This window comes from Netta rufina (genome assembly GCF_964035555.1).
Source record: "Netta rufina genome assembly, chromosome: 4".
NCBI lineage: Eukaryota > Metazoa > Chordata > Aves > Anseriformes > Anatidae > Netta > Netta rufina.
This window is the reverse complement of record NC_140127.1, coordinates 55,782,763-55,808,253: the sequence shown is the minus strand read 5'-3', so window position 1 is coordinate 55,808,253 and position 25,491 is coordinate 55,782,763.

Here is a 25,491-nt window from a genome sequence, read left to right as displayed (position 1 = left end):
TGGCTTTAGAATCATAGACTCATTAAGGTTGGAAAAGACTTTTGATCTCATCTGGTCCAACCATCACCCTACTGCCCACTAAACCATGTCCCTAAGCACCAGGTCTAACATTTCCTTAAATGCCCCCAGGGACAGTGACTCCACCACCTCCCTGGGCAACCCATTCTAATGCCTGACTACTCTTTCTGAGAAGAAATGTCTCCTATTTAGAGCAATTTAATCTCCCTCTTTACAGTAACAAACATAGTAAATTTAAAGTCTTGCATTTCATCCAGAATCTAACAGGATGACAGTCACTGTGATCTATTCTGAAAGATGCTATGGAGAAATTTATTTTAACTAAAGCTTTGTTCCACAGTAAACAGCTTATATTGCTCTAGTTTGTATATTAGGTGCAGTAATTTTGTTTGCTGACTGCTTAGGTTTATATTAAGTTGTTGAGTATAATTAAAAGAATATTAGGTTAGAAAACCTAATAAAGACCCCATATTAGCCAGTGCTTTGATCAGATTTACATTTAAAACCTGGGACACTTACAAGTGCAGGCAGTCACTTTCAGCTACCATGAATAATGAATACTTTGGGCTGTACAGTGTTGGGATGTTAGTTTGTTTTACAGATGTAAATGTGATAAACAACGTCTAACCCTTTTATTAAGAAAACAATTTTCAATAACTTTAAAAAATCTTATTTGAAAGCAGTGTCCTGGTTTCAGTTAGAAAAGAATTAATTTTCTTCCTAGTAGCTGGTGGAATGCTGTGTTTTGGCTTAGGATGAGAAGAGTGCTGATAACACCCCGATGTTTTAATTGTTGCAGAGCAGTGCTTATACCAAGCCAAGGACACCTCAGACTTTTGCTCTGTCCTGCCAACAAGCAGGCTGGGGGTGCAGTAAGAGCTGGGAGGGGACAGACCCAGGACAGGTGACCCAAACTAGCCAAAGGGGTATTCCATACCATCTGACGTCATGCTAAACAATATATAGGGGTGGCTAGCCGGGGGGAGGGGGCCGGACTGCTCGGGGCTAAGCTGGGCATCGGTCAGCGGGTGGTGAGCAATTGCATTGTGCATCACTTGTTTGTACATATTATTATTAGTAGTACTATTATCATCATTGTATTATTATTATTATTATTATTATTTTCCTGTCTTATTAAACTGTCTTTATCTCAACTCACGGGCTTCACTTTCCATTTCTCTCCCCCGTCCCAGAGAGGGAGGGGGGAGGGTGAGCGAACGGCTGCGTGGTGTTTAGTTGCCAGCCGGGTTAAACCACGACAGTCTTTTTGGCGCCCAACGTGGGGCTCGAAAGGTTGAGATAACGGCAGATCTGACCAGAGTGTGTTAAACTAAAATTGGTATAAGTATTAGACCTGCTTAATAGTCACTTGTCATAATGCTGATTGCTTTAATCTCAACTGTGCTGCGCCTGTTTTCCAAATTGAGTATTATAGCACGTTATTTTCCGTATGTGCTCTCTGTCATGTTGTTTATCCTCTCCGGGCCCTGGTTTCAGACCATTATGGTACTGTGTGTTGTATCAGTGGCTTATGAGATGATGAAATATCTGGCCATGACTCTAACCTGGTATTTGTACTCAGTAACATCTTCGATTCTATACTTTGGAAACTGTATTTTGGAAACTATTAGCAATTGTATCTGTTGCCTTTTTTCATTAGGGAGTGAATCTGTGGAGGGGAAAGGGGAAGATAATTTTTCTTACTTGATCACTCTCCCTTTCTCCTTCACCACCCCTGTACCCTCCTTGATCACTCTCCCTTCCTCCTTCACCACCCTCTTATCCTCCGAGTTTATTACAATAGCTCTCCAAGATATTGAATATCCTTGGGATACTCAGACCAGCATAGTCCTGTTGTTCTGCCTCCTGAATGCACTTCAGGTTCTGCTTAAAGTTAAACAACTACTTAGGAAGCTCATCCGGAGATCCGCCCGGAGGCAGTATAGTTGTGGGTGGCAGGGAGTATGGGAGGATATGGGCAGGCATCTAGACCAGTTGGCACCCCCAGTGTTTTGGAAATTCATCCCGGAACAAGTGCAAAATCCTCAAAAACTGGCAGAATGCTTGAATAAAAGGTGTCGCGATTCGGGAAGTTCCAAAGTAACACAAATCATTGTAACATGCTGGGGCCTGGCTCATGCCTATCGAGCTGCCATGGATACTGCTATCAACTTAGTGACAGACCCTGCGGCCACTCCAAGTCCCAGCTCCTGCAGCCGCTCCAGTCCCAGCTCCTGAAGCCGCTCCAGTCCCAGTTCCTGCAGCCGCTCCAGCTCTGGTTCCTGCAGCTGCTCCAGTCCCAGCTCCTGCAGCTGCTCCAGTCCCAGCTCCTGCAGCCGCTCCAGCTCCGGTTCCTGCAGCCGCTCCAGCTCCAGTTCCTGCAGCTGCTCCAGTTCCAGCTCCTGCAGCCGCTCCAGCTCCGGTTCCTGCAGCTGCTCCAGTTCAAGCTCCTGCAGCCGCACCAGTTCCAGCTCCTGCAGCTGCTCCAGCTCCGGTTCCTGCAGCTGCTTCAGCTCCTGCAGCCGCTCCAGCTCCTGTAGCTGGGTCAGAGAAACGAGCTGTAGCAGTGCAAGTTGACCCTGCAGAGGGTATTCCAACCTCTGTGGCAGACCCTGTAACAAGGTCAGAGAAACGAGCAGTAGCAGTGCAAGCTGCCCCTGTAGAGAAGGTGAAAAAATGGTATAGAGATTCAGGTCGTTTAGAACGCAGAGAATCTTCTGCCAAATCTAGGTATAGAGATGACGGAGACGACGACGACGCTGGGCCATCAAGGGTTCAGGAGGAGGAAGATGAGGATGCCGAAAAATCAACAGTAACTACCCGAAGCCTAAATGAGCGTGAGTTACGAGATGTGCGAAAAGATTTTGGTCGCTGTATAGGTGAGCAGCTTGTCACCTGGCTGCTCCGATGCTGGGACACTGGAGCCAATTGTGTGGAATTAGATGGCAGGGAAGCCAAACGACTGGGATCCCTTGCTAGAGATGCAGGCATTGACAAAGCAATTGCAGATGGAGCACAATCTCACAGCCTCTGGAGGCGTCTCCTCTCAGCTGTGAGGGAAAGGTATCCCTTCAAGGAAGAACTTTTATGTCTACCAGGCAAGTGGACCACTATGGAGAAGGGAATCCAGTATCTGAGGGAATTAGCCGTACGGGAAGTGATTTATGAGGATCCAGACCTCAGACAAACATCCAAAGATCCAGATGAAGTCAGGTGTACACGACCCATGTGGCGGAAGTTTGTACGGAGTGCACCATCATCGTATGCCAGCTCATTGGCAATAATGGCCTGGAAAGAGGATGAGGAACCCACAGTGGATGAAGTGGCTAAACAACTCCGGCAGTACGAAGAAAGTCTCTCCTCTTCCTTACAGGCCTGCGTCTCAGCTGTGGAGAAACTTTCTGAAGAGTTCCACCAACTTAAAGAGAATCTATCTTCATCCCCACCTGAACCAACCAGTGTCCACCGACCAAAAGAGAACACTGTGGAGAAACTTTCTGAAAAGGTTCACCAACTTGAAGAGAGATTATTCTCCTCCGTACCTGTACAGAGCAGTGTCTCAGCTATCAGGGGTAGTCGTTCATCTGCACAAGGAAGACGATATGGTGGGTACTCACCCCGTGCTACCCTGTGGTTTTACTTACGAGACCATGGAGAGGACATGAGAAAATGGGATGGAAAATCTACCGCGACCCTAGAGGCACGGGTACATGAGTTGCAAAAGAAAACAATCAGGAAAACAATCAGAAAAATCAGGGTTAAACCACGACAAGAAGCAAAAGAAAAATTAAAAAATAAAATTTGCTTCTTGAAAATGAAAAATAAGTAAAATCTCTTAATGAGATGAATAACTATAAGCTATTAAACCTGAAGAGAGAAGGTAACAGAAATGTATGTACATATATATTTTTACAAGGAGTAAAACACAATGACAAAGCACTTCAACTGAGTGAAATAAGAAAACAAATAGAAGCTATTTTGTTTGTATATACTTTTTTTTTTTTTTTTTTTTTTTTTTTCATGAACAACCAGAGTAATGTTACTTTACTTACTGCAAGGAATTGTATAATGTATTTATAATTTCAAATTCAAACATGATGGATATTTATTGCTATTATTTTTAAGGAATCAATTTTAGATTTTTTTAAGATCTTAGCTTAGTCCTAGTAATTAAAATTTGTTTAACAAAAATTACTGTTAGATGTTTTATGATAAAAAATCTCTTTTTATGAACTGATTAATTTCATTTCCTGACCTTGAGTATAGTGCTTGTTAATTAGACAGCTTCTTAAGTTATTGAATACACACAAGGAAAAAACAATAATGAATTCATCTGATGACATTTTTGGTATTTACTAATCTCAGATGTACTAAACTTTCCAGAAACTGAAACAGTAGTAGCAAATATGAAGTTCACAGAAGAATAGTTTTAAGAACTGGAAATTTGCTATTTGCTATTATATTTTCAAAGATTTCCACTTTAACCAGGATCCTTTATTTGTTGTGGTGCTGAAATGTAATTCTCTTTATGACTCTCATGCTGTTATGCCTGAGAAAACATATCACAAACTTTATATTCCTGGTATCTTGCAGCAAAGCCCTAATGCATGTCTACCAAGTGGCCAAGGAAAAAGTTAATGTTGAGCTAGTTCTTTTTCTCTAAGTGGTATCTCATACCCTAGCATAGAGGGAGAAGGTATATTTGGGAGATGGTCGGTTTCAAGTCAGCGTATTTCAAAACAGTTATACTGTTGGAGGAAAAAAACAATTTGTCTTTCCCTTGTAAAGACTAACAATCTGGTTAGTTCTTATCAGCATGCTACTTTTACTAACCTGGAGGGCTGTTTAATTGGCTGTTTAAATGACTGGGACCCTTTCTTATCATTGGAGAGAAAACCATTATGTTTTTGCATATATCTTACACTTCTAATGAATTTCATTTTCATCTGTAAGTCACATATAATCATGGGGGTAGCTAAAAGTGGAAACGTTAGGCGAATGCAGAAAAACACAGCTGCTGTCTAACAGCTATGTGTAGCTCAGCTCCATCTTGGATAGCATAAACCCATGTAATTGTAAAAATTACAAAAAATTTTACAAAATTTACAAAAAATTGTAAAAAAAAAAAATGTAACCCATGTAACCCATGTAAGATTTATTTACTTATTTATTTATTTTTAGCAGAGTTAAAATCAATAGTCTTACAAAAAGCAAGACATATCTTGTAAAACTACCAGTTGATGTTAATATGATCTTGTTGCTGGAAGAATGATGGTGTGGAAACCTTTTATATTTATAAGATATTTATGTTACAGAACAGACCTGAAATAGAAATAAGAAGAGGCCCCATTCATCTTACTACAAAGAGGAGGCTACATAAGAGATGTTATTGGAAACTATAAAGTAGAGCTGTCAAAACAGACTTTTTCTTCTTGTTCAGAAGCGAAGCATCAGTTCAAATCAGTAAAAAAATCAGAAAGAAATAATGAAATTAATTTTTATTATTTTCATCAGAGCTTTAGGACCTTCAAACATTAACTGAAAAATTAAAAACTGGAAAAATTTGTGGAAAGTGTTGGTTATTTCAGCATGACTCAGGTCTATTATTTCTTAATTTCTTTATAATTTCTTAAATCACTGAGATGAGAGGAAATATTCTCACTAAATAAATTTCAGCAAAAAGAGCTATTTTGTTGAATTTTAAGAATTCAATTCCAAATATTTTAACTTCAGAATTTTCTGAGTGCAAATTGGAGTTCTCACTTAGGTTTTCAGTTTCAAATAAGCTCGCCAAAGAAGGATACTGGATATTCCAATAGGAGTGGCAGGGTTTTCAGGGCATAGAACTCTATTTTGGGTTCAGTTCAGTATAACTATTTATTACAACTGATTACTAGTACAGGGATGCAACTACTATGATAATATAATTATTGATACATGAAGTGGCTGTTAGAACTTAGTGGTACATATAAAGAATTCATCAATTTTGAAAGTTTACTTTGCAAATGGAAGTAAGAAATGTTTTGTAGAATACAAAGTATCCTTGAAGTCTGAAGTATTTTAAAGGAGATTTATTTCACTAGCCTTTGAATATTGCATAGTGAATTAATATTTCTTAAAAAAAAACATAATAAAAAAAAAACACCTCAAACTTTTAAAAGTCAGCAAACTTTTGGCCACAGAGACATAGCCAGTACAACTATTAAGTTCAGAAAAATATAGTACTGCTGTCTGTGTACTTCATGAGCTGAAGCTGTTAACTAAGACGTGATGATACAGAATCATGAGCATCATGATGATACAGAATCATGAGAAGATGACAGTAGCATATTTGAAATCAAGGCAGGTCCTCAGACGAAGGATTTCTATGAACCTGGGAGAAAGAGGGCAATAAAACCTTTTTGAAATGTAAATGTATTTACATTTCTGTGTACTAGTCTCTGTATGGGGCTGTCTTATTCAATTTTGCCAGAGCTGGGTCAAGAGCATCTTGAACCACGTGTCATAACTAGCCACTCCTTCCCATCCCAAACACTTATGTTTCTTAGAGCTGTTGCACCTGTACTTCTTCACCTTAATCTGTCCTTCAGCTCCTTCCTCTGTCTATTGAACTTGGCTTTGGTGCTCCCTGCTCCCCCATGCAGAGCTGTATCCTTCCCTCTGTCCTTTGGCCTTTTCCTGAACAATACTGAAGGGACAGCATCACCCTTTATAAGTCTATGAGAGTATCTATGATAAATTAATACAACTCAGTACTATATCTGCATATGAAATCAGATACACAGAAAAAACTCACTTCTCCTCTGTGTGTATGAATATTTTAGGCCTCACTAAGTTTAGAGCAAGTCTCAAAGACATAATATTTCTCAAAGCTCTCCACAGAGAGATACAAAGAAAAGACAATAAATGAAAGAGTAGTTGTTTATTAAATGTGTTCTGTTCTACATTTTGTCTTTGGCTTGTTCTCTTGCTTTAATAATCAAAAAGCAGTGTTGATAGCTCTGATAATTTGTTGACTTGAACTGTGCCATCCTTTGTAGCATGGAAAAAAAATACAACAAACAACAAACCAAACCAACCAAACAAAAAACAATTCTTCTGCAAGGAGGGAGAATTTTTAGGAAGAGAAGCATTTGAATTTGTACAAAGTCAAGATACTTCAAGCTATCTACTGCTCAATGAGACATTACTCTGACCACATCAACTGTCCTACACAAATAGTTCCTTTTGCCTCTCCTCTCCCCTCAGCTCAGTTCTCAGTGAGAGAGACCTTTAATACAACACGCATAAAATGAAGATGATATGTTTTTATGTAAGTAACCTGATCACAGCCTCATAACTACTACAGCACACATCATTCTAAATCACTATTCAGTAGCAACAACTAGCCAGTTTTTTCCCACCCTTACTGCAAATTCTTTGAACTTCTAGTCCATTGTTTGGAGTGCTTGCAGTTGCCAGAATCTGGAATATCTCACAGAGACCAACTGAACAGCTGAACTGTAAACAGAATCATTAAGCAGAGGAACTCCTGTAGCCTGGTGTCATGTACAAACCATGAGAGATTTTCTCCTTTATTGCTCCTTTGCTTCATGCAAACCCGTGTTTTTAAAACAGAAATAAAGATTGAGACTTTTAATTCAATTCAGATTTTAAAGTAAACAGGTTCAAAGACATTTTTGGAACAGTATCTTAGAAGCTAGTACATTTCTAGATGAAGCAAAGTACTTTGCCATATCACTTGAATTTTTATATTGCTGTACTATAGTTATTAAGAAAGGGAACTTCACATTTCTTTAAATTCCTTAAATACTAAAACGAATGCTGTTTTTGTTTGTTTGTTTGTTTGTTTGTTTTGTTTCATAGTATTTTTTAATCTGAGAAATTCTTCTCAGTGATTCCCTCCAGTTAAAGAAAAAAACAATAAAAAAAAAAAACAACAAATGATGTGAAAAATACAGGATACAAGTGCAAGCCAAGTCAGATATTTATAATTGGCACACTTCAAGTTCATTGATGAAGACATCTCCAGCTAAAATCTAGGTCTCTATATATTTTTAATGCACATTTTTCCCAGTCTTTAATGTAATAAATCATTTATTCTCTTTGAACTTCCTCTGAAAATGGTGTTAAAAGGTAGTCATTGTCTACAAAATGGTAGTGCTTTACCATTAGCAGAACTGTACTAAACAATGTTATTTATGGGATAAAAACAAGTTCAAAACATTTAAAATCCTTTGAGATTTTGGACAGTATTCAAAAGTGGTGAAAGAAGCAGATGGTTATGCTACTAAAGTTGTGCAGCAATGTAATCCAATGGCAGAAAAATAAATATAGATCCCCGCCCTACCCCATGCTCTAGGTCATAGAGTTCCCTACTATGTGAAACAAAAATCTTAAGCAAATTTAAAAAAATGGTCTAAGAGTTAAAAAAGTCCAAAAAGCACTCAATTGTCTTAGATGTATGAAAAGATGCAATGGTGTACAAGCAAGTCAGGAATATTGCTTCAGCTGGTTTATCTGTAACTGCATTTTTTTATTTCTGTTTTACTTTTGTTATCTTTGTATGGTATCACAACAGTTTTACTATTTTAGCATAGAATGTAGCACAGCAAAATACAGCAGAGGCCTTGGGAATTGGAGACACTAGTGTGACACAGAGGAGCACAGGTATGAGATGATAGGAGATGTGGAACTGGCCTGGCAGACCCATCTAATTTGGAAAAGACCTTCAAGACCATCAATTCCAATAAACAGCTCACCCACAGTCAGTAAAGGAAATGCAAAACTGGAGTGGGATGACAAATATTTTAGGGGTAGAAAAGAGAAAGAAATAGTAACTGTTTAAAAGTCATTATATGCAGCACATTTGGCTGCATATAATGGATCTGCACATCATTGAAAAAGAGAATTTTCAAAGCAAGTTAACAGATATATAGAAATGACCCAACTGGGCTTAGAGTGAAGAAGAATCAAGGAATGTCACACTCCTGACAAACTACTCCAGATACTGATGGCTTGCTGTAACTGTTCTCACATGAGGCCAGAGGCTCAGGGGGAGGGTCAGCATACCACTAAGAAAAGAGATAAAAGCTAAGTTTGTAACATTTTTTTTTTTTTTTTTTAACGTAGTAATTAGATCTGGTCTAATAATTAGAAACATCAAGATTTCAGTTTGACTAACAATAAATTCTTGCTTTTATGCATATACGGTGTATTTCTTCTTTGCCCATAAAGCAGATCTTGAGTATAACAGCAGAGAGGAAGATGGTTTAGCCTTTAATTGAAGTTTCTGGAGACTATTTCAGACAAGTGTTTGTTTTTGACAGCAGCTACCAAGCTTCATAGCAAAGATTATCTCAGTGTTATCTAGTAAAAATAAATGGTGATCTAAATACTACTTAAAGAAAGGTAACAAATAATAGCTGAAAGCAGAATATTTTGAAATAAAAAACCTGCAGGAGGGTAGAGGAATAGATGCTAAGTTCTTAGGGGTTTAATTACTATTATCACTTTTTTAGTATTTATTTTACAGTAGTTGTCTGGGTCAGCAATAGGATATTATTTGTTTGTCTGTTTGTTCATATTTTACAAATGGAATTAAATTTCTGGGTCCAGTGAATTAAGATGAACACGAAGGTATATCTTTTAAATGCTAAGATTAACAGATGGGAAACATGGTTTGATAAAAGTAAATGCAGATTAATGGTTCACATGGCAAAGGGAAGGATATCAATACATTTATTAAAGGAAAAAATATCTTGCACATAGAGCAAAAAATTATTTGGGAGCTATTGTACAAAAGTCTCTAACTCTTCTGTTCAGTGATAATAAAATAAATAAACATGATACTGGCTCGGAAAACACTGTAAATAAAACATGATTTTATAATTTCTAGGTAACAGTGAGCATGCACTACACACAGTACCAAACCACAAAGATTAGCTGCGCAGTCCTTAATTTGCCCTGTTGAGCCAAAGTACTGCAGGATCCTTTGAAGTTGGAAGGTTTGTCACCATCATGAGTGTCAATGTTCCTGCATCTGCTAGACATCATCTCAGAGGTAGCTGCTTTGTTAAGTTAATCTTCTAGATTTTGATCCTAAAAGGAAAAGCTGTCCTGCATGGTGTGAGCTTGCACCTCAGTGCATAGCACAATTGTAGTGATTGTGCCTTATTCATGCCAAGTCTCAGATTTCATCAATACTACATTAAAGTTATGAGGGACAGAAGAGACACACAACAAATAGATGGCTGAGCGTGAGTCTTCCAGGAGCAAAGTGTAACTTTGAATTTATTTTGAATATTTGTCTGTAAAGTGTTCATGGAAAGAGAGGGAAGTATGCTGGTGGAAGGGAATGGTGAACAAAATCAGGAAAGAAAAAAAAAGAGCACATCATACTCAGCTATAAACATAAGGGGTATGAAGAATGGAAAGAAAGGACAACAAGGGTGAAATCTGAAAGAAGTGCTAGCGTTTACTCTTCAATATTGAGGATCAAGATTTGTATTATCAAATAGTATATAAAGAAGCTCTAGAACAGACAATGTGTAATGGTTTTACGGTTCTTTCCCCTTTCGTTTTTGACTTCTAATTCTGTAAAGTGAAAAATACACCTATCTTGACAGTCAATAAAGAAAGCATATAAAATTGCTTTGTAGAAAGTCATACAGCAGCAGCAACTTCTCCTTTAGTGGAGTAGAATAAAACTGTGCAACCACATAGCCAACAGAAGGCAAAATAAGAAAGGATGAAGTGAAGAGCTCTGAAGCAACAGCGTGGTTCACCTGTGAGGAAGGAAACAGATGAATAAAAAAGGATGAGTATGCATGTAAAGAGCATGTAGACAGTATAGGGATGACAAACAGTATAGCTTTGGACACAGATTGTTGACAGAAACTGATAGGCAACAGAGTCAAGATATGGCTTACAATATATAAGGTTTTGAGGTGAATTCTTAGGGTGCTCCCAGCTATCTATTTCACCTATTCTGTTATGCTGCTAAAAGTATGGATGTGGAAAAAAACAACCTCTTGTAAGTGGGACACTTTAGAAACCAAAGTGTAGCATGAAACTGATCAGCTTACTCGGCTGTGTGATATCTATTGTCTTCATGAAATGTGTCTTTGCACAAGCATTGTAGACTGTTGGATAGTCAGTTGGAATGCCCTCCATTCAGTAGTAATGACAAAACATGATCTGGTAGGAGGAAACACGAAGGGAAAAACAAACCAACCAACCAACCAAACAAAAAACTTACAAGCAGCATGGACAGTTGACATTTTGTATTAGACTGAAATACATCTATTTTTCATAGATAAAATAATAGTAACATTAATTTAAAGTTGACATGTTTCTATGATTCTATGATTCATCTAGTGGTGTGGTGGGATATAGATTTATATATATTTTAGAATACATATATAGATTTTAGTATACATAGCAATAGCTGCTGTGTTGTTTTCTGTGTTAAGTGATTTCAGATGTTTATTAAGAAGCTAGGGGCTGTGATTTGCAATGCAGAGCTGCAAGAAAGCAGAGAGGGAATATTAAATAGATTATATATTCAGTAATAGTACTGTGTTCGTTATCCAATTTTGTTAAACAATCAACTAATTCCATAATGCTTTACTTGGACTAGATTACTCAGTTTGATTCAATATAAATAAAAGGTAGCAAAATTAAGGTTAAATACAACAATAGAGAGATGAAGAACATACTCATGTTATTGGGAGACAGTGAACTATATGTAAAATCAATAAATTATATTATAAAAATGAAGTCAGAAATAAATAGTTATAATTTGCCTTAACTTAGACTGGAAAAATAATAACTGCTTTATCAGACAAGCTTGATATCTGCTTTCCTGCAGATAAGTGTGAAAGACACACATGGGAAAATTATATCAAAGTTATGGAACTTTATAAGTGTAAAATACTAGAATAAGCATGCACCAAAGCGTTCTTAACATGTTCAAATTCATGATGATAAAGCTGTTTTCATCTTCAAAACATCATAACTTCCCATAAAATTTCTACTGCAAGTGGTTCATCATTCTAATCACCATGTATGGCCATATATTTTTTGGGGGAAAATGTAAAATAGATTGTGTCAAATGGTTATACTGCTGTTTACTAATGTCTCCTGTATGTTCTAATGTGAAGTGTTACTTAGACATGTTTAATTTTAAATAGAAGTACAGAGTAGGTAAGACTATACATAAAACATAGCTCAACTATGTTTTTGAGTGCAAATCTAGTTCATGACTTGATAAGAAAACATGGATAACATTTTAGATTTTTTCTTGAAATTTGTGATTTGCAAAAATATTTTCAGGACTGAATAAAGTGTTATCTCCTGTGTGGGTTGAAAATAAACAACTTTATACTTGGTGTTATCTTCCTGCAGAAATGCTGTATCTGAAGAGATATGAACTTGGCTCTGTTTTTCATTTTAGTTTTGTTAGGATTCCATTATTCACTGATTTTTTAAAGTTACTTTGTGGTATTATATTAAAATTATATATAGTACATTTTTCAGTACTATTTTTAAAAGATTTGAGTATGTATGAAAGCAAATTTCAGTATAAATTCAAAATTGCAAATTTTAGTGTATAGTAAAAATTAATGCTTAGAGGACATAGTACAATCAAGATATACAGAGGAATAAGCATATTATACATACATATATGTAAAGATTTAATTTATGATTGGTTTTAACAATTTTAGAAAATCTGTATGAAGGTTTGAAAAACATAAGAAAAAGAGAATTCTTCTTAATCTGCAGGTAAATTTCAAGGGCAACAAATCCTTACTTGAAGTTTTGTTTCAGGCAATTTTTTCCTCATCAGCTTAAATATGCTTAAATGTGCAACTCTTTTTATATATGATTATCAAGGAATCAAATAAACTTCAAGAACATCTCTTCTGCTGCCCAAATTTCTTTCTTTTTATTTCTTTTTCCTTCTGTTTCCCTTTTATATTTCATTTTTCCTCCTTTAAAAAAAATCTTTTTACATTTTTTCCTTTTTAATGAATTCAAAGCTGTTTCTTAAAGTGATTTTACATTTCACACATCTGTAACTGGCTGTCCTCCAGTTCTGAATGAAAATAAGTTCAAGATAAACTATTTACATATGAAAAAGTAACTTCAAAGTGAAGGTGAAGGGTTATTGCAAAGAACTTTTAGCTTAGTTTCCCATTGCCTGTTTCAGGAATTTTTAATACTCTTACTGTTTTCTTTCTTCTCTTCAGCATAAAAACTCTTGCAAGAAAAGGCTATCAAAATCTCCTAGATGACAGCTAATATTAAAAACAAACTACAGGAAATGTTTTAAAACATCTTGATATCATAGTATGAAATACACATCATTGATATGTTTAGTCTAAGAACGATCTTGTTTTTAAGCAACATATATTTTCCTTTCTCCTCTATATTTTATATTCAGCTCAAGAGCAGACTTTGGAAGACCTATGTGACTGTTTTCTAATCTCTTTTAATAGTAATATAGAACTTTTTTAGACTAGATATTTTTATATTCATTGTAATATTTAATTTCAATATTTTTTCATCTTACTCTTTCCTATGTACAGTGCTGTGAATTATACTTTGATAATAATAATTATTATTTAACCAAACAATATTATATGGGATTATATATATTATGTTGCAAGTTGCAATGCACAACTGCATTGGAATTAAAGGAATTAATGATTATCTTAACGGATTAAAAAATAATAATAATAATAATAATTTCACACACACATAAATCTTTAGAAGTCTATCTACGGGGTTTTATAATGGTCAAGGATTTTTCTTTGTGATGTGGCAAAAAGTAATTTTGCAGGCAGACATACTAGATTGTTGACATTAGTGGAGTTGGCATATATACTTTTTTTTTTTTTTTTTTTTAGTTATTGAATGTACTTACACTGTACTTACCATTTTACACTGAAGCCCTCTCCAGTTCCACTTTAATTTAATTTGGTTATTTCTTCAGTGGCACTGATCAAGTGTACCTAAAAGTTTGGCCAAAAACATGAGCTGAAATTAGTAGCTTTGCTCCTGCAATGAAATGGAATATTACGCAATATAGACAAAGTCATCTATACATGATGGAACCTTTTCAGTGGCAATTCTAAGACTATGACATGGATACCCATAGAACCAGCATGAGCCTAATGATCTGCTTTAAGTACACGACGGTTCCCTAAATATACATTTTCCTGTGATTTTTCCTGTGATCATAAAACAAAAAAAATTACTTATGAAAAATGCTTCATACAAATGATTGATATGTATTGGAAGGAACACTTAGATTACTCTCAGGAACTAATATAGAGTATAATAGAAACAGCTGGAAACTGAATGCAAAGTTTATTGTCTACTGTAAACTTAATATTGTGATACAGGTAATATTTTTAGTATAGTGTTTTACACCACAAGAGTTGGAAAGTTGGAGCTGGATTACAAATTATTGATTCTATTTTAGCTCTCTATCAAAAGAGGAGTGTGATTTACTTAAAATGACTGATATACCGTCTCTTGAAAATGTTATCTCTAAATAAAATGTAGCATACTTCATTTACCTTAAAGATGTATGTTTTAATGGAAATAAGTTATACCCGTTAAGAAAGAAGAAAAACTTAGAACTGTTATGCAACAGGTCTTGACAGGCAGCTGAGTCGAGTAGTCATCAGCCTAATGACTGATGGAAAACTACTGGAGGGTGATCTCCCTATACTTAAAATGCTTCTAACAGTTTGAAGGATACTGGGATAGCTGTACTCTGGTCTGATCCAGCATGGTAGGTATTATGATCTGCTTATTTTGAACACATACCTTCCTAATGGAAATTGTAGAAATAGCAAATCAAATTCAATAATGCATTTTTATTAATTTGCCTAATGCTAATTTAATTGTACATCATGACCAAATGCAGATTTTCTACTAAATATTTATTAATTGCTTTAAATATTTATCTCTAATTGGTGAATAAAATTGACAGTTTGCATTAATTCTGAGCACATTCTGAACTTGACTTTATTTAAGATACAGTCTTTCAAAAGAAAATACAATGCTTTTAGTGGTAAACTCATAAAAAGGCATTAAAGATCCAGCCATCCAAGTCCAACCATCTACCTAACATTACAAATCTACCTCTAAGCTAAGTGCCACATGCACATGTCTCTTAAATATATCTAGGAATGGTAATACCACCGCCTCTTTGGAAGTCTGTTCCAATGCCTGATCATCCTTTCCATGAAGAAATTTTCCTAATATTCAACCTAAACCTCCCTCAGCATAACTTGAGTCTGTTGCTTAACATCATATCACTTGTCACCTTAGAAAAGAGAGGCAATTGACATGACTCAGTGCATACTCCTTTCAGGTAGTACAGACAGAGATGAGATTTCCTCTCAGTCTCCTTTTCTCAAGACTAAACAGCTCCAGTTCCTTCAGCCACTTCTCATATGTCTTATTTTCTAGTCCCTTCACCAGATTTTTTTGCTTGTCTCTGAACATGCTTGAGCAACTCAATATCCTCCTAGTAGTGAGGTGCTCAGGTGCTCACACAGTACCCAAGGTATGGTCTCACCAGGGCTGGGTACAGAGGTACAATCCCTTCACCAGTCCTACTGGCCACACTTTCTGATGCAGGCCAGGATTCTATTGGTCTTCTTGGTCACCTTGGTCACACTGTTCAAGCAAGTCTCTTTCTGCCAAACAACTTTCTATCACTCTTCCCCAAGCCTGTTCTTTGGGTTGCTATGACCCAAGTGTGGGACCTGGCACTTTGTTGAATGTCTTTAAAATTGTACATGGCCCATTGATCTAGCCTATCCAGATCCTTCTGGAGAGCCTTCCTACCCTCAAGAAGATCAACACTCCCACCCAAGTTGGTGGCATCTGCAAACGTACTGAGGGTGCACTTAATAGGCTAGATGAAAATATCAAACAAACCTGATTTTCATATTAAACAGGACCCCAATAGTGAGCCCTGGGGAACATCACTTGTGACTATCTACCAAATACATTTAGTTTCATTTGCAACAACCCTTTGGGCCGGAACATCCAGCCAGTTTTTTACCCAGTGAAGAGTACATCTGTCAGGTCATTACACTTTAGGTCACTAGTGGATTTCTTAAAATGAAAAGGTCTTTTTACTAGAAATGAATGGCCTAGGACTATAACAGGGCACTAATTTTATATAGAAATTGAACAATTCAAAGAAATTTTTATATCCCTTACTTATGTCAATAATAATAAATATAAACTAGTTTACAGATTTGAAAGTAAAGCTAAAATCTATCATAAACAGCATTATTCCTGTTCTGAGATAAACTGCTGAACTAAACACTACTTAAATGTACTTAACTCAGATATATTGAGAAAACGTTTGTTTTTCTTGAAATATGTATATTTGAGAATTACTAACACACATTATATGGTTTAGTTCACACCTACTGTAATGAGAAAACAGAAATCACACCAGTATTCATGAATGACATCTATGTCATTATAATTGAGGTTTGAATGGGGACGCACATAAGCTTTGTTACACATAGCATTGTTTCCAACCACTGTCTCCTAGGTGCCTGTATGTCTTGCCAGATAAAGTCATCTGGACTAAGCATCTGGCGTAAGGCAGAGGTTCTGTCTCTCTCCCTTTCTCCCTCTCTCTCTCACTTCTCTCTTTCTCTCTCTCTCTCTCTCTCTCTCCTTTTAAACTGCTTAGTAATTTAGCATAGGTAGTTTATGGATTCAGTTTATTGTCATAAAGTTCATCAAGAGACATTCACTGAGAATATTGAATGTTCTTGATGTATTTATGCAGTTCTATGCCTCATAACTTTCTGTAAAATTGTATTAGTTATGCTGAGTTGTCTAATGGAAAAGGAGAGAAGCAAGTCATATCTAAGTTCTCTATTTTTTCTAAGCTGTTCTTTTGAGGCTTCAATTCTATTTGCTACTTTCCCTACAAAGGAGATTTCTGGAGTGCACTGAAGATAACAGAGATTGAGGAACTGCTTAGGGAAACTGTTTTATTGGACCTCTGGCAGCTGTGAGTGCAGTGATTGCAAGATGTGAGGTTGACAGTCATGAGAGAAGCTACCAGGGCAAATAGCAGTGTCCAGCCCTGGGCTTCCACAGACCAGACTGTTCAGGAACCTTCTTGGAAGACTATCAGGGGAGCATCATCCCGGAGAGAAGGACGGAGGAGGAAGGGTGAGGTGAAGGAAGGGCAACCTGGAAAGCTGGTTGATTTTCAAGGGTTACCTTGAAAATCTGAAGAATGGTCCATATGGATGCTCAGGCTCTCATGCAAAAGTTGCAAGACACATGTGTGGACGAAAGAGTTCCTAACAAAACTCAAATAAAAAAGGACGCATACAAAAGGTGGAAGTAAACAGAAGAGTTCTGGTATTTTGTATATATCACAATTCTTACTGTGGTTAGGGAACTTGCCAGTGTGATTCTCCAGTTTTCCTATCAGCACTGTCTCACCTCCATTTAACTCAATGCAAGGGCAGAACAAGATGGCTCATCAAAAAATCATATAAATATGTCTAGAAGATAAGCTTTAGTATGATAGATACTTTGAATGTCTCTTCAAAGTCTTTTCATATAATCGACCCATATGAGCATCCATTATATTAAATAGCTTTAGTTATGCACAATGAAATATACTTACCTTTTGGATTGTAATTTGGTATGTTATTTATATTGGCTTTGACCTAAAAATGAACTATTCTGAAGTTGTAGCAAACCTGTAAGGAAAATAACTATCCATTACATAAATCGTATTATAACAAACTTCCACTTAAACTTAATTTTCCTAAATCCATTTTTCCTTATCATTACATCAATTCATTCTCTTAATTAAATTTCATACTTATTCTCAACTACTAACAAATAATTATCAATTTCATGTGTGATAATGTATTCAATTTTATTGCCATGATGGAAATAACTGATGCTACTCATGCAATTCAGTTACACAAAATTAATATATGACAAGCAGATCCTAAAAATGGAGCTAAGTTTTGCTGATAGAACAAAAAAGTTTTTTTTTTTTTCTTAGTTTTAGATAAATGGCAGTCGGTATGAAAGAAATTTATAAAGGTTAAAAGATATACACAAGAATAATTACTTCTTATTTCTGGGTATGGGGTGTTCCTGAGATAAAGTTCTGCACATCATAGATTTACTGTATCAGATACCTATACTTTCCTGAGGCAAAAAATAGTTGGAATTTCTTTTTAAGGGAATATCCTAAAAGCTGTTCATTAACACAGAATGTTTTAAAAACTGACATGAACATCTAGTTATGTACTTGCAGTTGTTGCCAGTGGCATTCTAATGAACAGGTTGCCTTATCAGAGACCCATTCTTTATTATAACCATAAATGGTGCCTTACAAGGCATCATTCTTCTCAGCAATAAGCATTAGGATAATATATTTAATTTGTCCAGAATCTGCAGGGATAAGGAATTCTTTTCGCCTTTTATATTTCAATCTACAGTTGTTGACTATGCATACGGGACTGTAACAGCATTTAATGAAAGCTTCTGTGGAAAAAAAAAAAAGAAAGAATCCCATAAATTCTAAAGCAGAGATATGCCAGAAGCAGAACACCTGCCACAGACTTCTTCCTACAGATAACAGTAAAAGACTCAGTGCTTGTAGGTAATAACCCACTGGCAGTGACTGCTCAAAAATTGCTTTTGAACTTGATAGCTTTGTGCAACATGACCTGATACAGACAGCTACCCACGTTATAAATAAGAATTTTGGCATATCAGTGAATGATGGACTGTAGATTTAAAGATCCAATAACATTATAGTAATGTCCCAAATCAGTTGCAAAGAGGAAATATTTAATAAAAACTAAACACTTTGCAGTATTTCTTGAATTCCCATTTGAATTCCCAAGTGATCAGAGAATGTATCCTGTTTTATTCAATCATTCCAGATTCTGACAATGTTTTTATGTTACTCTGAATCTTTCCACTTCACAGCAATATTTTTCACTGCATTTCTACAGTGTGCCTAACATGTGAGAGACAATCACTGAAACATAAAAGATGTATATCCACTGCCTCAACATATTTAATGAAACTTTTCCATTTTTCTTCTCAAAGTGTATGGAGCTCCTTCAAATCTGACCACATAAATTATCTCCAAAATATAACTCTATCCACACACACAGAAACACACATTATTAAAAATGTGAGAAAGAAATAGGCTCAGCACAGATTCTAGAGAGGCATGTCGAGGAAGATACAGGATTATTTTTTTTTAATGCTAATTAGAACTTTATGATCAGATAAACCATTTACATAAAAACATATGAAACATATGGTGAGCCAATGAATTATGAATTGATGTTAGGTTGGGACTGTTTATTGATATAAAACATGAAAAAAAAACTAAAGAGCCTGCAGTCCAGTAATGTCTATTGTATATTTCCCATTAGCTGCATAAAATACTCAAGATTCTCATTCAGATACGTGTTACATGACCAATAAATTTGGTTCACCTAGCTCCGATGTTTAACAACATTCAGCTGCATTTTTTTCTCTCAGCTATGAATCTCATTATATTTTTCCCCTCTGATCCTGCTGCATTGCAACTGTCTTCTTATGAACATTGAATTTCATCTTTCCATTCAAATTTTTTTAGTTACACTACTTTCAACTTCTTCTAATTTATTTATTTATTTATTTATTTATTTATTTATTTATTTTTGCCCTCTCCTTATTTGTTGCTTTCTTTTCAGATATTCCTAACTAATATATCTCCAGTGGTTCTTCTCTCTAAAAACAGTTTTTGCATTCATTTACCTGTGACTGTTTCCTAGAGGGAGTGCAGCAGTTTTGCTGTAGATCTTTAAATCATCTGCAGACATGCTAAAATGGTTTTACTTCAGTGTCTTTATTTAATTCAGCTCCCTCAAACATCTCCCCATGATACTTACCTAAGTGATGTCACAACTATGAACTGTCAGTTCTGTCACTTGCAATCTGAAGGTATTATACTGGGGAGGCATAATGATCTTGTGTATTAACTCACATGATGAACCACAAGGGTGAAATTTTACTCAATGATCTGTTATTTAATCAGTTAACCTGGTAAATACTTTAATTGTTAGTTGTTAACAATTAATAAACAATTAATTAACAATTAATAAAATGTACTTGCTAGCAATTATTAATTGTTACAACTAACAATTGTTAATTACAAATAACAATTACAACTAACAATTGTTAGCAAGTACAATTCATATTGAAAGTAATATTTGATCCTATTGTCTTGGTGACTTAAATATTTGTTAATATCCAATGTACACCATAATATATTAACAGACTACAGTCATGACTGGAAGACTTTCTGTTAGTGTGGTGTTTTTACCTTTCTGGGCAGCTGAACAATACAACTGCTTTAGCCACAACCACTCTCTCACTCCCCCTTCTCAAAAGACAGAGGAGGAGAAAATACAATGATCAGGGTTCAAGGGTTGAGAGAAGGCCAGAGAGATCACTCATCATTTGTCATCACAGGAAAAACACCATAGGTTAATATAATTTTAAAATACCATATAAATTATAAAACACAAATAAAATAAATAAATAAATAAATATATTTTTAATAATTATTATTATAAAACATAAAACACCATAGATTTATATATTTTTTTGCATGTCACTAGTGGACTTGGGTCCTGCTCCTGGGGTGGCTCTCCATTGGATGCAGGGAACTTTTGCTCTGGCATGGGGAGTACCTCCTCTCTCTCTTTCTTCACTGACCTTGGTGTATGCAGGACTGTTTATCGCTTCTTTCCCTTCTCAACTTTTTTCCTTTCTTAAATCTGCTCTCAAAGAGGTGCAACCAGCATTGCTCACTGTCTCAGCTCTGGCCAGTGACAGGTCTCTTTTGGAGTCCTCTGAAACTGGCTCTTATCTGACTTGAGACAGCTTTTGGACTCTTCTCACAGAGGTCATCCCTGCAGCCCCCCCGATGTACCAAACCCTTGCCACATAAACCCAATACAGTTAGTTACTATTTCTTGGAGAAAGCAAATAAATGAGCAAAAATTACAGCTGACATAAATTGCTGTACTGATAATAAATATGTTTTCATTATCTGCAGTTCTGGTCCCTTATCTTCATGAACTTACACTGGAGAACACTCTATCATTGCTTGTTCTCTCTTAATTGTTGTTTTTATGCCCTCATTATACTAATGACATCTTTTTATTTCTCTTTTTATCCCCTTGCTGAGAGATATGCATTGTAAGAATCTGAAATTGCCCTTCTACAAAAAGGGGGATGCCAAATACGTATGGATAAAAGACATTTACATATGGTAAAAAAGACATTTACATATGGTAAAAGACATTAATACGCATGACTGTCAAATATCTGAACCCATTTTATTGGTTTCATAAATATTTCTCATTGCTGGAAAGTTGATAGATTTCAGAGGCAAAGAGGGTACATCAAAATTATATCTGAATTAAAGTTACAGAAATTGATTTCCTGTATGACAGAAACTCTAAGGCAAAGTCAGCAAATAGTCATGGAGAACAAAACTGCCTAAATAATTTTTATTTGTTTATTTATTTTTCTATCAGGTGTCAAGTGACCAGAAAGAATACTGGATACAGTTCAATTAGTGTAAATGTAAAGGAAAATTTATTGGATATCATTATTTACAAAAAGATATGATACATGTCATGATACATTTCTGTTTGCATAGTTAACGTTTCTGTTTGCATAGTTAATCTATATACAAAATCTTTAATTCCAGTTTTATTTGGTGTGTTAGTTCCAATTTGTTGGTTGTTTAATCTTTGTGTGGTGATTCCATTTTCTTACTAGATAAGCATACCTGTTTATATATATATAGATTAAAATAATAATAATAAAAAAAAAATCTTGTATTTTTATTCATGTGAATTTGTCATCATGTGAGAATTATTCTGCATTCCCTAGCTAAATTTCAGCATTTTGTGACTTGTGTGTTTGCAAAATTCCACTATATTGGTGGTAGATCACTAGGAAAATTACTTTGCAAATGGATACACAAAAAGTATAAAAGGTGAATTTCTTCATAACAGAGATTCTAGACTCAGAAACTGAAATAACTTCCACGTATTATTATTATTATTATTATTATTATTATTATTATTATTATTATTATTATTATTATTATTATTATTATTATTATTATTATTCATCATCATCATCATCATCATCATCATTATTATTTCTATTATGGTACAAGATTCTTTTTCTGTGTTTTACCTTAATGGAATACATTTAGGGAACCCAGCTGAACCAGTTACTTTCAGAATTCTCATGCATACCATCTGTTTGCTTTTACCAATGTTCCCTGTGCTGAGCATTTGCTATATACACAGTGATCTTTCACACTAGGCCTTTTTTTTTTCCCCTTGATGCAAGAATTAATGTTTCCTATTCTTTACTAGCAAGGATTTGGTTTCAAAGACATCCTGCTATTGGTAGAATAACAGCAAAACAATTTTCAGTCAATGATGCCACAGACTGAATTAACAGGAACATTTTTATTTAATAAATGTAAAGGTATTTTTCTGTATTTCATTAATTACAAAACAACAACAAAACACCAACAGCAAAAAAAAAAAAAAAACACCCACTAAACAAACCAACCAACCAACCAACAGAAAGTTTTAAATTAATTTGTAATAGTTATTTCTTATGAATAAGAAATAATTGTTTGGTAATTTTCTATAGGAATTAGATTAATTAGGTGTACTCAATTTCATTTTTAGAAGTTATCTAACTTTCCTAAATATCTTTGAAAATCTTCCTTTGGTGTCCTCCAAAAGAATCACAAGTGTTAGTTAAGTTTAAGATTTGAATGATATAATGATGTGTTCTGTCCAGATAATTTATGTGCATATTTTGAGAACTAAGTGTCATTTAAAAGTATCAGAGATGTAACCAAAAAGAAGTTGGCCCACTTTATGAAGTAGGAACATAAATATCTCTGAATATGGGGATCTGAGACAAAAATAGGTGTTCTGAAGTTAATCAAATGAACTTAATAGACTTAATACACTTCTAGTTTTAGCACTCTGAGTAACCGTTGTTTCTGCTAGAAGTGAGCACACAGTCAAAATGTCAGAATCTGTGTTCCTGGGACTAAATGGAAGTTTCACTGAAAATTTTCCAGATGATCTGAACTATTGTTTTCTCAGACTTTTGAACCCTGTGTAGGACATGCAATCAACAATCTCTTGTCTATGTAATGAGGCATGAATTGTATTGAGGAACATGAATATTTTGAAACTGTTCAGGAGTAAGTTGTGGGTCTAAACTATATTCACTGTTTATTTTAAAAGAATGAAGATTATTCATTTCCTGGATTTTTGTTGTTGGTTAGTTGGTTGGTTGATTGGTTGGTTGATTGGTTGGTTGGTTGGTTGGTTTTGGGAGGGATTGAATAATATTTGACAACAATCATGACATCCCATCTTTCTTATACTGTTTTGACATAACAGATTTAAAAGCCAACAACACTGACATAGATGACATCTGCTTTGGCCTTTAAAGGCCAGAGATTCTACAAGGAAGGCAGGATGACATAGTATAATACAAACAGTAACGACTAGAAACAGTACATCTTTAGAACATCTGATGTCAAAACACAAGTGAATGATCTGGACAACTTCTACTGTTAAGTGGTTATCTTAGCTCAGGGTATCTTTGCCAATGCACAGAGGTGAGTAGAGTCATAGACAAGTTCCATCTCATTTAGTTCATAAGTATTGGATAATTCTGCTGAAGGCACTTTTTGCCTGCTTTTGCACTGTGCTTAGCACACTTAGGTGAATCACAGCTTTTCCCTTTCTGTAAGACACTGTCAGGTTTTAATGTCCCATTGATAAATGCATCAAGGCTAACTATAAATAGGTCCAAATCTTGCAGAACAAAAGCTGTGATTTGTTAATAATATCAAACTGAATGAATGAATAGCATCCGTGAATACGTCACTGAAGATCACACGCTGTGTTTGAGATTATGCATATTGAGAATCTGACTGTGAGAGCTGTTGAAGATGACTTCACTTTTAGAAATGACATTGACACAGTCAGACATTAACAGAAAAGAAGGAAGGCTGGTCGTTCTTTCTCTTGGAGTGCTATTAGATACTCCTATATAAGGAATAGAGAACAGGAGGGCATAGATTCTGAAATGGGATTTTACACTTAAACTAATTCAGGAATGGATAGGATTTAAAGACATTGGAAAATAAATGATCCTAACATTCATACCAAAAAGGAGGAAGAACTTTAATAAGCAAATTTCAAAGTTACAATAAGAAATTAATTTGTTTCTCTCAAAAATTGACGCAGTATTTCTGCATTACTGTATTATGAAGTTTTCTTTGTTTCATGCATGGTGCTTTACATGTATTTCAGGCTCAGTACTTGCAAGTGAGAATGAATTGTCTAGTGAAGATATCCAAAGAAGGTATTTTTAGAAATCTCAGGAAAATCTGATGTGGGGTTAAACCTAATGATGTTTAATTTAAAGTGGGACATACAGCTTTTGAACTTTGCTCTTATTATTGCAGATAATAGATAGAAGATAGGTTGATTAAATAATAGCAAGGAAGCTTCTTTTCATTTTATGTAGCAGCTTCAATTCCCAAGGGATTAGAGACAAATGGAGTATTCTTTGCAATTTATCTCCACATGATCAAAGATCTATAAAATAGCTATTCTCTTATGACTTCAAAAATGAACAGTATTTAAATAGAAATATGAAAGCAACCTATTCAGAGATTTTGAAAATTAGATTTTCCAGATGGACCCCTTATATGTAATTACTTATTATCAAAAAGAGTTATAAATATTGAATTCACATATTTTATTAAAAAGTTTTGAGGAACTCTGCATGTAAATATAAGATAAAGCAACCATTAATATTATATAATTATGCTTTTAATCACTTAATCACTTATTTTTCTTGGGATAACTGACTAGTATCTAGTGAAGACGACATTAAAAAAAAAATAAAATAAATTTCTGGAATGTTTGGGAATGTTTGGATGCAATCTTTGAAAAAAGAAACTGTACCAGCCAAAGCACAAGCATTCTAGTTGTTTTTATGTTATTTTTTGTCATCTCAGAAGTACAATGAAGATATCCAGTCTCTTTCATTTAATCATCTGTGCCATGTATTTTACCTGTTAAACCATGAAAGATTTACCCAGCTTCCAAAAGTTTTTGAATGTTTCAAAATATCCTTCTGCTCACTAACATGACTTAGCTAACATTACTATACTACATTCAGGAAAGCACTTCCTTATGGTGGTGGACCCCAATTAATAGACAATTTCACAGTCAGTACTATAGAATGAAGGCAATGACACTATGTTCTCTCACCCCAGGTCCTCAGTCTTTACTAGCACAGGAG